The following is a 14,199-nucleotide window of genomic DNA, read 5'->3' as shown; positions in this document are numbered from 1 at the left end:
AAAAAAGAAACAAAATTGCGCCCGTAATTATGGTTTGATTAAGGTCCAGCAAGTCTGAAGTACGGAGACTCCGTGCAGTGTAGCCCCTCAGGAGTTATCCGAAATCAAAGATGGATACCATTAGTCAATGCTATATTAAATTTATGGGACTGACGCCTAACCACAATGAAATAACCTTAAACCTAACATTATGGTGCTAACTTGAACTTTGACTTCAATGTTTGGGCGTTTGTTTCACTCTTTATGGCTATACAAGAAATAGTTAACATTAACAAATTTCATATATTATAGGTACAAGCTCCCAAGAAAAGTGTTTACTTTTAGGGGGTCAAAGGTAGAAGTTAACAGGTTGAATGGTTTTTTATTTTTTGCTGCACGCAGTTTTGAAAAACAGTTTCTTGAGAAGAACCTGTTTACAGTATAGGGAAAAATTTTCATTTATTATTGATTCAATTTGCATAAAACTACGTGTTATTAAATATGTTTGATGTCGCTAAACACAAATCTGACGTTAGATAGAATTCAAAATGGCCAAAAATTGATAAAAAAGAATTGTATTCGCTACTTACGGTTAGTCTGCAATTCCAAGGCCGTATACCACCCCATTCTCTAACTCAAATTGTTCCTGAAAAGCAATTCCCTCACTCTTTTCGGCGAAAAAAAACGATCTGGCTGAGCCAGATGTGCTGCGTTCGCCAGCCTGCATACGTCATTCGTCAGCTTTTTCGGAGAATGTGTTTGCATGCAACCTGCAACATAAATCATTTTTTTGATTTTTCTACTTGAGCCAGGCATCTCCCTCCGGCTGAGAGCATCTCACAGCCGCCGTGACTCTGCTTCGAACAATGGACTGTAGAACCTTTTGCAACAAACGGATTAAAAAACTTTTTCGTCTCAACATTTTAGATCAATGTACCTTTCAAAAAATGCGATACAAGAAAAATTAAATTTTCGACCATTTTGAATGATAACGGGGCTTACGACAGCTTGACTTGCCGCCACAGTCCATATATCAGTTACATCACACACAATCATAAAAGGCGGTTGTACAAACCGCTGATGCCGTAACAAGTTAAGTCTCGACAAACTGAGCAAAACGTCCTTTCCTCAGGTAAAACAACTCATGGATAGATTACTATGCTTCAGACACATTTTCCTTTTTAAAGCACATATCCCATATTTAACCGGTGTCAAATAATAGCATGTTACCATTTACAAACTCTATGTTTATTATTATTTTCATGTTCAACATTTTACTTTAAACATATGTATCTGTAGTCTACATCAATGTAACTTGGCGGTAAATAAAGACCAGCTAACTTAATGTCAATCATTATTGGCGACATTACTATAAAATTTTTCGTATGTGATAATCAACATACACTATCTGATCAAAATTATCCGGACACCTGGATGAAAATGACTTACAGGATCGTGGCGCCCTCCGTCGGTAATGCTGCAGTTCAATATGGTATTGGCAACCCTTAATATTAATGACAACTTCCATTCTCGCAGGCATGCGTACAATCAGGTACTGGAAAGTTTCTTGGGGAATGGCAGTCCATTCTTCACGGAGTGCTGCGCTAAGGAGAGGTATCGATATCAGTCGGTGAGGACTGGCACGAAGTCGGCATTCCAAAACATCGCAAAGGTGTTCTATAGGATTCAGGCAGAACTCTGCTGCAGGCCAGTCCATTACAGGGATGTTACTGTCGTGCGAATCGTGTTGAAAGCTGCAATCGCCATCCCCGAATTGCTCAACAGTGGGAAGCAAGAAAGTGCTTAAAACATCAATGTAGGCCTGTGCTGTGATAGTGCAAGCAAAACAAGGGGTCCAAGCCCCATCCATGAAAAACACGACCACACCATAACACCACCGCCTCCGAATTTTAGTGTTGGCACTACACACGCTGGCAGATGACGTTCACCGGGCATTCGCCATACCCACACCCTGCCATCGGATGGCCACATTGTGTACCGTGATTCGCCACTCCACACAACGTTTCTCCACTGTTCAATCGTCCAATGTTTACGCTCCTTACACCAAGTGAGGAGTCGTTTGGCACTTACCGGCGTGCTGTGTGGCTTATGAGCAGCCGCTCGACGATGAAATTTAAATTTTCTTACCTCTCGCCTAACTGTCATAGTACTTGCAGTGGATCCTGATGCAGTTTGGATTTCCTATGTGATGGTCTGGATAGATGTCTGCCTAGTACACATTACGACCCTCTTCAACTGTCGGCGGTCTCTGTCAGCCAACAGACGAGGTCAGCCTGTACGCTTTTGTGCTGTACGTGTCGCTTCACGTTTCCACTTCACTATCGCATCGGAAACAGTGGACCTAGGGATGTTTAGGAGAGTGTAAATCTCGCATACAGACGTATGACACAAGTGACACCCAATCACCTGACCACGTTGGAAGTCCGTGAGTTCCGCAGAGCGCCCCATTCTGTTCTCTCACGATGTCTAATAACTACTGAGGTCGCTGATGTGGAGAACCTGGCAGTAAGTGGCAGCACAATGCAGCTGACATGAAACACGTATGTTTTTGGATGTGTCCGGATACTTTTGATCACATAGTGTACGAAAGCATATAATATTTGTAAATGTAATTTATTTACAATGAAACACGTCACAAGAACTGGTTATCTATTTGACACTATGTTTCCCAATTAATTTACTGTTTTTGAAATAAGAAAACCCTACATCGTTTTGCTTGGAAGTCTTCTATCCGAAAGACATCAGACACACGAATAACTTGCTTTCACAGCATCCCTACTGTTTTGTCACAAAAGCAGCTACGGAACATAGCGTTTTTGTGTGACTGCTGTCACCGAGTACTGCGTACATAAAAGCGTTGCTCAGTGGGAACACAGCCAGGTTTCCTCGACACGACTTTCGATACCTCCACAGCACGCCTGTCCCTAGGCACTCTGACTGCAGCCTCGCTAAAGCTGGACGACAAAGTGAGACAACGATTTCGCGACACATAAAAGGCTGGTTCTCGATATTTTGATTACGATCAGACTCCTAGAAACGTTGCTCGGATAATTAAAGTTCCTTTAAATTTTAGTAATGTGTTTTAGTACATCCTGCCTCCAAGAGAAAAAAATTGAACATTTTTTAAAAATTTCATGTGACCTAATAATTGTTTTATTCACTGAAGATCCAAAGAAATTGGTACACCTACCTAATATCGTGTAGGGCCTCCGCTAGCACGCGGAAGTGACTCAAAACGACGTAGCATGGATGCGACTAATGTTTGAAGTAGTTCTGGAGGGATTTGACACCATGAATCCTGCAGGACCATAAATGCGTAAGAGTACGACGGGGTGGAGATCTCTTCTGAACAGCACATTGCAAGGCATCCCTGATATGATCAATAATGTTCGTGTCTGTGGGGTTTGGTGGCCAGCGGAAGTGTTTAAACTCAGAAGAGTGTTCCTGGAGTAACTCTGTAGCAATTCTGGAAGTGTTGAGTGTCTCATTGATTCAAATGGCTCTGAGCACTATGGGACTTAACTTCTGAGGTCATCAGTCCCCTAGAACTTAGAACCACTTAAACCTAAATAACCTAAGGACATCACACACATCCATGCGCGAGGCAGGATTAGAACCTGCGACCGTAGCGGTAGCGCGGTTCCAGACTGTAGCGCCTAGAACCGCTCGGCCACTCCGGCTGGCACTGAATTACAGATCCAAATGACTTAACGTCGACTCACAGTAAGATTTTGGGACATACATTGAGTTCGAACATAATGAATTATCCCGAAGGTAACCAAAGTCAGCACGGATTCAGAAAATATCGTTCTTGTGAAACACAACTGGCTCTTTTTTTGCGCGAAATAGTGGATGCTAGCGACAGTTGTTCTCAGACTGATTCCATATTTCCACAAGGCTTTTGACACCGTTCCCCACAGAGAACGTCGAATCAAATTGCATGCCCCTGCAGTGTCGCTTCAGTTGTGCGACTGGAATCGTGATTTCCTGTCAGAAAGCTCAGAGTACCTAGTAATAGACGGATAATCGTCGAGTAAAACAGAAGTGATATCCGGTGTTGCCCAAGGAAGTTTTGTAGGGTCTCTGCTATTCCTTTTGTACATAAAAGAATTAGGAGATAATATGAGCAGCCCTCATTGTTTGCAGATGATGCTGTCATTTACCGTCTAATAAATTCATAAGAAGATAAAACCACGTACAAAATGACTCAGACATGATATCTGTATGGTGTGAAAAGTGGCATTTCACTCTTAATAAGAAAAAGGGTGAGGTCATCCAGATATACAAAAGGAAAACCGTTACATTTCGGTTACACGGCAAATTGCTCAAATTTAAAGGCTGACGGTTCGACTAAATACCCAGGACTTACAATTACGAACAACTTAAATTGGAACGATCACACAGATAATGTTGTGAGGAAGGCCAGCCGAAGACTACGTTTTATTGGTAGAACACTTAGAAGAAGCAACAGGTCCACTACAGAGATTACTTGCTCGTCCTCTCCTAGAGTGTTGCTCTAGTGTGTGGGATCCTTAGCGGACAGAATTGACGGAAGTCATCGAAAAGAAGGGCACCTTGTTTTGTATTATCGTGAAATAGAGGAGAGAGTGTTATATATATGATAAGCGAATTGGGGTGGTAATCATTAAAACAAAGGCGTTTTTCGTTACCGCGAGATATTTTCACAAAATTTCAATCACCAACTTTCTCCTCTGAACGTCAAAATATTTTACTGTCGCCAACCTACATAGGGAGAAATGGTCGTCATAATAAAATAAGAGAAATCGGAGCTCGTACGTAAATAATTAAGTGTTCTTTTTTCCCACTCGGTGTCAGAGAGTGAAACGGCAGAGAAATAGTCTGAACGTGGTTCGAAAACCCTCTGCCAGGCTCTTAAATGCGAATTGGAGAGTAGTCATGTAGATGCAGATACAGATATAAAATGCAGACTGGCAATAGCATGAAAAATACTTCTGAGAAAATAAATCATGAGGCGTTCACTATCGGCTGGCTCCAAATTTTTGTACCTCCCTTACTTCCATCGACGAATACATAACGACACGCACGCAATAAGACACATCATATACAAGATATACAGCGGTGTGCAAAACTGAAGGACGACAGTAACTTTTGGATGATCTGTCACTACCAAGTAACGTAGCTAGATGAAACTTGGACAATATATAGAAAGAACTGATACAGTATGTACACAGGGTAGCTGAAACATATACACAATGAGACGAAGGGAAATGACACGTTTATTGAAAGAGAATAATTACACTGAAGTCAGCGTGTTTATGCTGATCCACTGGACATTATGAAAGGCGGAACATGGTCGTTAATAGGATGTGTGATCACCACAGACGGCAATGGATGTTCTACAAAGTGTTTCCATGCTCGCCAGAAGGTTGTTGAGTTCTTGTAGTAGGGCGTCCCATTCCACCACCAACACGACTGAGTGGTCGTTGATACATTTGAACGTGCTGTGATACGTCCCCCCAAAGCGTCCCACAGGCGTCGATGGGATTTAAGTCGGGGTAATGGGCAGGCCACTCTATTCGCCGAGTATCCTCTCGTCCGAAGAACTCTTCCACCTTCGCTGTTCGATGCGGCCGCGAATTGTCATCCATGAAAATGAAGTCAACGCCGAATGCACCCAGAAAAGACGCACATGCGGAAGGAGAACAGTGTCACGATGACGTTGACCAGTGAGTGTGCCATACTGAAAGATTTGGAGGTCAGCGCGTCAACGCAAAATTGTGCCTCCACACACTATGTTACCTGTATCACCAAAACGATCGTGTTTGACAATGTCCCTCGGTGTGTTACGTACTCTCATACGGTGAGAGTTGGGAACACGTAATGCGCTTAGGAATATTGCCGACATGATTGTTTTGTTGGTCCCTGTGTCATGGTGTGTGGAGGCATAATACTGCATTGGCGTAATGACCTCCAGATCTTTGGACATGGTAAATGTCAGCGTACTCCTTCCCTATGTGCGTCTTTTCAGTGGTGCATTCGGCTGTGACTTCGTTCTCATGGATGACAATGCGCGATACCGTTGAATCGTGCAGATGAGGAGGCCTTGGAGCGAGAACGTATTCGGCGAATGGATTGTCATGACCATTCCCCCGACTTAAAACCCACCCAAACCCTGGGGATGCGTTGGAGAGACGTATCGCAGCACGTCCACATGCACCAACGACTATCCGGCAGTTTCCAACCGGTTTTTGTCAGTATTCAAACACGTTGCAGAGCATACTTTGCTGTCTGTGGTGATCACGCACCCTGTTAAGAACCATGTCCCGCTTTTTGTGATGTCTAGGGGGTTGCCATAAGTCGGAGTGACTTCAGTGTAATTACTGCCTTTGAATAAAAGTTTCGTTTCTGCTCGTCTCACTGCATATTTCTTTCAGTTTCCTTCCATACAGTACTGTAGCAGTTCCTGTTATGTATGATCCAAGTATCATTGGGCTATGTTACTTGGCAGTGACACACCATGCGAAAGTTACTTTCATCGCCATGTTTTGCACACAGGTGTATTTATGTGTTAAATTATGTGGCACACTATCCTCATATCAGAGCGAGGCTATAAGAAAATCTACGCCAGTAGGAGATTACCAAGAGTAAAAGTGTCAGGTCGCACATTTACGTTACTCAGTATTATAAGTTCAACGCTTGAGTCAATTTGTCAAATATTCTGCGAATTAAATGGTGGATGGCAGACACTTAACGGTGGCATGTAGTACTGGTTCGCAGGCTGGAGCTGGGTGTCGCGAGTCTTGACATATTGATAGTGGCCCGTACTGCGACAGTAGACGCAATGAAATGTTGACGGCACACGAGCGCTGACAGCACGGAGCGCTTTCGTCCTTCACACGGCGCCGCTGTAGCCCAGGCAGCCCTCTCAAGACACGCAGATATCATTTACATCAGAAGCAGCAGCAGAAAATCCATGCTGTAAAATATTCATTTGACGATCCTATTAAATTAGTCTTCCCATTACTATACAGGGTGTTTATAAAGGAATACCGGGGTTTTAACGCTTTATAATATTTATTACATTAAACTTACAGTTATAAATTATATGTCAAATGAAAGAGCAACTAAAACAGTTGTGTCTGGCACCAGTGCGCACGCGCAGTGCGCAATGTCTTCGCCGCAATCCGCTAGACAGCTGTTGTAGCGAATATGGCGACTAGTGAACAGAAAGCGTTTTGTGTTTTGCAGTTTGCAAAGACCGAATCTGTAGTTAGTGTGCAACGTGCATTCCGGCTGAACTTCGGTTGTGATCCCCCAAGTGATAATAACATTCGTAGATGGTGTCATCAATATGAAGATACCGGCTGCCTTTGTAAAGGGAAGAGCACAGGACGACCAAGAGTTAGTGAAGGGACTGTTGAGCGATTGACAGAGTCATTCACTCGTAGGCCAAATAAACAGTCCAGAAGGCTAGTCATGAATAACAAGTTCCCGTGTTGACTGTTCGGAAAGTTTTAAGGAAACACGTACAACTACATCCTTACCGTTTACAGTTATTACAGGCTCTAAAGCCGCAGACCCTGGATTACCTGACAACTTCGCAAATGAAATGTTGTTTCATGACGATGAAGATTTTCTGGATCATGTTGTCTTCAGTGATGAATCAACCTTTCACCTTAGTGGACATGTTAACACTCACAATGTGAGAATTTGGGGCTCAGAAAATCCTCAAGAGGCGGTACAAATGCAACGAGATTCCCCTAAGGTGACTGTTTTTTGTGCCATATCCTGGTGGAAAGTTTATGAGCCTTTCTTTTTTGCTGAACCTACTGTAACTGGCACTTCTTACTGGAGGAGTGAATCTTCCCTCAGTTGGAAGAAGATGAGCCAAAGAACTTCATTTTCCAGCAAGATGGTGTGACACCTCACTGGCATAGCGAAGTACACGACTGGTTGAACTTCACTGTACCCAAGTGCTGGATAGGCCACAAGGGGCCCAATGACACAGCTAGCTTTGCATGGCCCTCACGTTCACCCGATCTAACGCCATGCGATTTTTTTCCTTTGGGGCTTCACCAAGGATCGTGTGTACATGCCTCTGCTACCAGTGGACCTCCCTGAATTAAGAAGCTGGATTGAAGCAGCTGTTGCTACAATTACTGACGACACACTTATCAACATTTGGGAAGAACTCGGCTATAGACTTGATGTGTGCCGTGTGACAAATAGTGCTCACATTGAACATCTATGAGGTTCTTGGTAAAACTGTTTGAGTTGCTCTTTCGTTTGAGATATCATTTATAACTGTAAGGTAAATATAATAAATATTGCAAAGCGTTAAAACCCTGATATTCATTTATAAACACCCTGTACAAAAACACTCTAAGACAAAGTAAAAAACAAAAAAAAAAGAATCTACCACAAAGAAATTATCTGAATGGGACAGAAATCAGTAGATGTGATGTACCATGTACCGACAAACAGGTGATTACGATTACAGAAAAATTGGATGTTTTATTCAAGAGAAAGAGCTTCACAAACTGAGCAAGTCAATAGCGCATTAGTACACTTCTAGTCCTTATGCAAACAGTTGTTTAGTACGGCGCTGATTGACAGAGCTTTTGGGGGTCCTCCTGAGGGATAGAGTACCAAATTCTTTCCAACTGGTGCTTTAGATCGTCAAAAGCACCTGCTGGTTGAAGGGCCCTGCCCATAATGCTGCAGACAATCCCAGTTGGGGAGAGATCCAGCGACCTTACAGACCAAGGTAGGGTTTAACAAGCGCGAACACAAGCGGTAGAAACTCTTGCTATGTGTATGGCTTCCCATGAAGGGCAACGAAACGGGTCGTAGAATATCGTCGACCTACCGCTGTGCTGCAAGGGTGCCGCGGATGACAACCAAAGGGGTCATGTTATGAAAAACACGGTACCCCAGAGCATCGCTCCTGGCTGTCGGGTCGTAGGGCGAGCGACAATCAGGCTGATGTCCCACGGCTGTCCAGGGCGTCCACAAACTCGTCTTCAGCTTGGAACCTCATTGAGTGGGGTAGGACGGTCTTCAGTGATGAGTCCCGCTCCAGACTGAGCCCAGATAACCAGTGCAGACTTGCCTGGAGACGCCGCAGACACGGCTTACATCACACCTACCGATTACCGTTCCATAATGATAATTCCTTCGTGGTCCGTCGGTTCCTTTCTTTCTTTTTTGTGTCTTTGAATATATGTGACCTCATTAACATCTCTTAGAGGGAAGCTGCTACGCGTATGGCATTCAACGAGAAAAGCGTGCGTCGTTCCGCTCGTTAATCTGGCGGCATTACCGACGGACAGTATGTGATGTGCGTTTGAATACGGCTTCATACACAGTGTTATAATTCTAAGAGCACATGGGCGGTATTTTACAGCAACAGAGTCTTCATTGCATCGACTGGCATCCAGGAACTCAAGACTTGAATGTAATAAAATTAACTTTCCGTAGAACATCACTGTGAAAGGGATGTCTTGGGGAAAGACAGCGCCTGCGTTTGGCGGTATATCTTTAGATCTACTCTAAGGCCACCATGTCAGTCCACATAGTGCTGTCACTGCGCTGAACTACAGGCACGACGTCTTTGAGGCTTTAGTAGTTTCTGTAGAAGACGCTATCATTAATAGCAGCCACCGTGAAAGGGGTGTCTTACAGATAGACAGCGTCTGTGTGTGGCGCGCTTATCCTTAGATGTACTCAGAGCTCACCATGTCAATTCTCGCAGTGCTATGGCAGTGGAGATCTACACATGCAATGTCTTTGAGGCTTATGTATGTTATTACACCAGGGTAACAAGTGAAGATATCTCCCTACAACGTAAATCCCAACCACACATGTTCGTGGATGAATATCTTTAGCAATAGAGTACTCAGCACATGGATTGGCCTTCTCGAACTCTATACCTGTATCTAATAAAATGAACTTTCTATGGAAGACACTATCAATGTCAACACATGTCACTGTGTGTGCTGTATTGTTGCTGGATTAACCATGTTTCAGGTGACGTGGTATGTGCTCTACCAAAATGATACATCAGCTTGGCACAGTTCCAACATTTACTACGTATGAGTGTAGATCTTTGTTTTTGAATAAAATTCCAGCAGAAACTGCTGCTCTTTTCTTTTTATTTTAATAACCACGATCGGTTTTGGCCCTAAGACCATTCTATCTCTGTAGATCCATCACAGACTGTGGACATCAGCTGGTTAAGCAATTGTCAATATTAATGAAATTCTACAACGGCCGTGTAACTAAGATGTTATTTTATTGTATTTTGACGACAACCAGTTTCGGCATTCCACTATACCATCTTCAGGCCCCATATGCAACTCTCAAAATAAACGACAATGTCATTCAGTGCAATGTATCCCTGGGTTTCGTGAATTCAAACCGTTCCACAACTGTACTTGCTATCAATTCTTCGAGTGAAGCACTTGTAAAACGGGTTTGAATTCACGAAACCTAGGAATATAGGGCAATGATGGCGTTGTTAATTTTGAGAGATGCATATGGGGGCCTGAAGATGGCATAGTGGAATGCCGAAACTGGTTCTTGTCAAAATAAATTAAAGTAACATCTTAGTTACAAGGCTATTCGAGAATTTCATTAATATTGACAATTTCAGAGACCATTACCTAGGGTGTTAGGGATACAAGTGCAGAGACTTCTTCGAAAATAAATCATTATTAAAAAAGAAGTAAAGCGTTTTTAAAGCTACATCTATGAAAATTGGTATTTGACTTCTCGGTTAGAAATAAAAGAATTCGTGTTTCAGTGATTTTGGCAATTCAGCTCCCTAAGGAAATAAAATAGGGGATGAAAAGTTTTATGAAATTATTTCATTATGTAAGCATTTTCAAAGCTAAATATTAAAAAATTGTATTTGCCTTCTCTGTTAAAAATTAAAAAGTACGTGTTTCACTGTTTTTGCAAAGTCAATTCTTTATGGGGGTGAAACAGAATGAAAAATTTCGTTTTATTAAAAACTTTTCAAAACTAAATCTGTGATAATTATTATTTCACTTCTCGGTTAGATGTAAAGAAATATGTGATAGGGGATGAGAGTTTGTATAAATATATAGGCACAAGAACACAAAGGGCTTGATTAACAAACCTCTTGAACTGCAACTACCAGAATCGATTTTTAATCAGAAATACATTCAGAAAAGATCATGCTTCCGTGGTCTTGATTGGCGTGAAAAATTTACGCGTTGCAGTTTTTGAACAACATAAAAATTTCATTAATGAAAAACAAAAGAAAAAAAATCCTGTGCAGACCATACAGTCTAAGCGAGCGAAGCAGTAAGCGTTGAGATAGTTTTTAGTAATCGGAACATGATGCAGACCTATCGACAAATTACGGTACACTTCACTTCTTTTTATACACTAGCTGTCTTCCTTTTCATTAACACACAGTTGAAGAGTACCTGGAACAAACTGCCACACATACAGACACAGCTGAATGTTACACAGATTGTAGAAGGCGTTCTCAACGTGACAAGTTGGCTCTTCAAGACTTTGTGATTTTACAAACCAATGAATTTTGTTCAGTTTTCCAACCCCGTGACTCTTCAAGTGTTACCATTATTATTATTATTATTATTATTATTATTATTATTATTAGTCGCTAAGCTCCCAGAGTGGAGGACGCTATGTAAAGATGGTTTATTTTCCGTTCTTCTTGTTCTTCTGGTTCTATCTATTTGCGCACCAGCTTTTCATTGCTTGCGAGAATTTAGGTCTTCTTTCTTCGCTCCATTTTATTTCGGTTCTTCCGACTTTTGTCTCTGGTTTAACTCCCATTTTTCTACTTTTATTCTAAAATTGTTCCTTACGTCTATTTCTTTTTTGGTGATTTTGGCTAGTTCAAAGTCTTTAACATTTTGCATCCATTCTCTTCCATTAGCAAGGGAATCAACGTATTTTACTATTCTTTTTGTTAATCGGTGTTCGGGAAGCCTCATTATGTGGCCATAGAATTTCAAGCGTCTTTTCCTCATGTTTGTCTCTATGTTAGAATATTATTCAATTTTAGACGTTTTCTGTAGTCTATATCCATTCTTAGTGCATCTTGGTTCCAAAATTTTCCTAATTATATTTCCTTCTTCTTTCTTTAGATTTTCTATATCAGTTTTCCTGCTTAGTGAAAAGGTTTCGCTGGCATATAACACTGATGGTTTAATGACTGTTTTATAATGTCTAATTCTGGAATTTAAAGATAAGCATTTTTTATTATAGAGGGTTTGCACTAAACCTAAACCTTTACGAGCTTTTTGTATTCTTTATAGTTGTCCATATTTTTCAGCGATGATTTCTCCTAGATATTTAAAGTGTGATACTCTGTTAATTTCACCACATTTGGTTTGTAATTTGAAAATTTCTAAATTTGTTGTTGTAAACACTGCCTTTTCAAATGATATCTGCGGGCTGACTTTCTCTGCGCATTCTTTTAGAGTTTCTGTCTGTTTTATAGCCATCTCACAAGAATCAGCCATTATTGTGAGATCGTCTGCAAAGATTAAGTAGGGGAGTCGTAGGTTTTTTTTTTAATTGGTTTTCAGCAATTTTCTTCTTCAAGTTTCTGTTCTCATTCTTCCATGACTCTATCTAGAACTACATTGAACAAGAAAGGCGATAAGCTATCACCTTGTATAACCCTAGTCTCTATCTCGAATGGTTTTGAAAGTTTTACCATAAATTTCATTTTGGATGTTCTATTTGTTAATGTCTGTTCAATGATTTTCTCTCTTTTCCGAAGCAATTCTTTTTCTTCAAGAATCCTAAATAGTGTAGGTCTGGTTATTATTATTATTATTATTGTTATTAGTGTTGTTATTATTATTATTGTTATCAGAACTCATTATATCGCACAGTTATCGGATGCGTCAACCGTTTTTAACATTAACGCAAAATTTCTTTTTGCATTACATTTACACGGTACATATTGTCGGTGACCCCCAACGCTCTGCAGCACGACACAACAGTGGTTACGTAGCAAGCGACGCCAGACTCTTTCACGAATACACGTAGAGCCGTGCGGAATATCAAAAGACATCGTTGACGCTCCCATCACTTAGCAACGCCGTGTAGCCAGCATAGATGTGGCGTCTGCTGCCATCAGTCTATGTCAGCTGTTTTCGTTGAATACATCGATGACATTTTAAGGACTTTTCATAGGCTCCATACCGCAAATTGTAGTGCCATTGCCTACGTACGCAGTAACTATTGTGTCGGTTCGTTTGTACAGAAGGTGGGAAAAATATTAAAACACCAGACTCACATCACGTTACCATGTCTAATGCGGCGTAGGAAAACCTTTGACATTCAAAATAGCTCCCAGTTGTATCGGAATGGATAAATACAGGTCCTGTATGTTTTCCAACTGAATCTTATACCACACTTCCTGCAAAATAGTGACAAGTTCAGTTAAATAGGATGAAAGCAAGTATCGATCATACTCCCTCCTCTGCAAAGTAGAACACAAAGACTCCATAATATTTAGACTGGTGACTGTGGTGGCCAGGGGAGGTGCGAAAATTCATCCTCGTGCTCACAAAACCAGTCCTGGACGACGCAAGCTATGTGAACAGGGTATCTTTCATCTTGGAATACCGTATCACCATTGGGGAACAAACATTATTGAGAGCTGGTTCCTCAGAATGGGGCAGGATAAGGTTAAGATTGTGGATGGGGCCGTAATCAGTTACTCTCGGTTGCACCATAAATATGTAAACTTTATTTAAAGAAATTAAAATTTTAAAACAATCTCTTAAAAAAACACAATTGACTGTATGACGGCTGAAGGCCTTATCACAGAAAAATATTCCACAATTTTAGGGCCGAAGGCCACCAACAATAACCTCAAACAACAAACGGCTGAAGGCCTTAATTAGAAGTCAAAAGAACAATTCGAAATAGTACATATTAAGATAAATAGCTTGCTTTTAAAACAAGTCTGCTTAAGAAAACTTACTTTAACACGGCAGAAGGCCTTATCACCAAAGAAGTGAAATTATTGCTCGGCTGAAGGCCACGCCAACAATAATTGGAAAACTACAAATATCCTTAAAACAAACATTACAGTGTAAGGAGTCATGACAAGTGGTTCTCAGCAAGTGTTCCAAGGGGCGGTCTGGGAAGGTAACTCAAACATAAGGTAAGGTGCGACAGGCAGCCAAGACTTGTACT

This window comes from Schistocerca nitens, chromosome 1 (genome assembly GCF_023898315.1).
Source record: "Schistocerca nitens isolate TAMUIC-IGC-003100 chromosome 1, iqSchNite1.1, whole genome shotgun sequence".
NCBI lineage: Eukaryota > Metazoa > Arthropoda > Insecta > Orthoptera > Acrididae > Schistocerca > Schistocerca nitens.
This window is presented reverse-complemented; position numbering follows the sequence as displayed.